Here is a 1,036-nt window from a genome sequence, read left to right on the forward strand (position 1 = left end):
CTCCTTCCTAATTCTCCCCTTTTTTTTTCTCTTCTGCTTCCATTCCCATCCAACTTCTCCCCCATCCTCCCCTCATCCTCTCACCCCTCTTTTCCCCTCGTCCTCTCCCCCCCCCCTCTCTTCTCCTCGTCCTCTACTAATTCACGTCTCCCTCATTCACAGTCGTTGACCCTTGGATGCCACTTAGCCAATCCCCTCACGTCCCCTTTTTTCAACTTTTATTGTTCCCTCTTTTTCGTTCTGTTTGTTTATGTTTATCTGTCTGTCTGTCATTGGGTTTGTTTGTATTTCCGGCCGCGGGTTTTTTATGTACAGATTTATGTATATGGTTCTTTGTGCGTTATGTATTTACTTGTTTATTTATCAGTGTATTTACTTATCTCTGTATTCTTTTATATATATGTTTATTTGATTATCAATTCATTTATTAATTTGGCCATTAATTATTAATTCATTTATTATATATCTGTTTATTTGTCTTTTTATAAATGTACTTGTATGTTTTTATGAATCTTTTTTATTCATTTATGTAGGTATATGTCTATCATTTTATTTTCATTTATATGTTTATTCTTTTAAGCTGATGGTCAGTGAATGGAATAAGCATTCTATAGATTGCTTTTCCTGAAAGTCTTTTCATTGCCCATGATAGTATTTTCATTAATGATTATAATCTATTTTATATTATTTGTTTTTGTTTTGTTATCATTTGTCTGTCTGGTTTTCAATTATTATTAGTTATATGTCAATTTATTATTATTTACTATTTACCTGTTTGTTTATTATTTAACTATACCTATGCATTTATTTATGTATTTTATTTGTTATTTACATTATTATAGTTTTTTATCTATTATTTTATTATTATTGTGATTTTTTTCGCATCCGACCTAGATATGGACCAAAATGTATCCTGTCGGCATGCTCCGCCTTTGTAATCCTTTGTAATTAATGTTACTATTACTATGTTAGTTACTATGTTACTAATGTTACTATTACTATGTTAGTTACTATGTTACTAATGTTACTATTATTA

The sequence above is a fragment of the Oratosquilla oratoria genome, chromosome 7 (assembly GCF_046742065.1).
Source record: "Oratosquilla oratoria isolate Oo_2021 chromosome 7, ASM4674206v1, whole genome shotgun sequence".
In the NCBI taxonomy this organism is placed as follows: Eukaryota; Metazoa; Arthropoda; class Malacostraca; order Stomatopoda; family Squillidae; genus Oratosquilla; species Oratosquilla oratoria.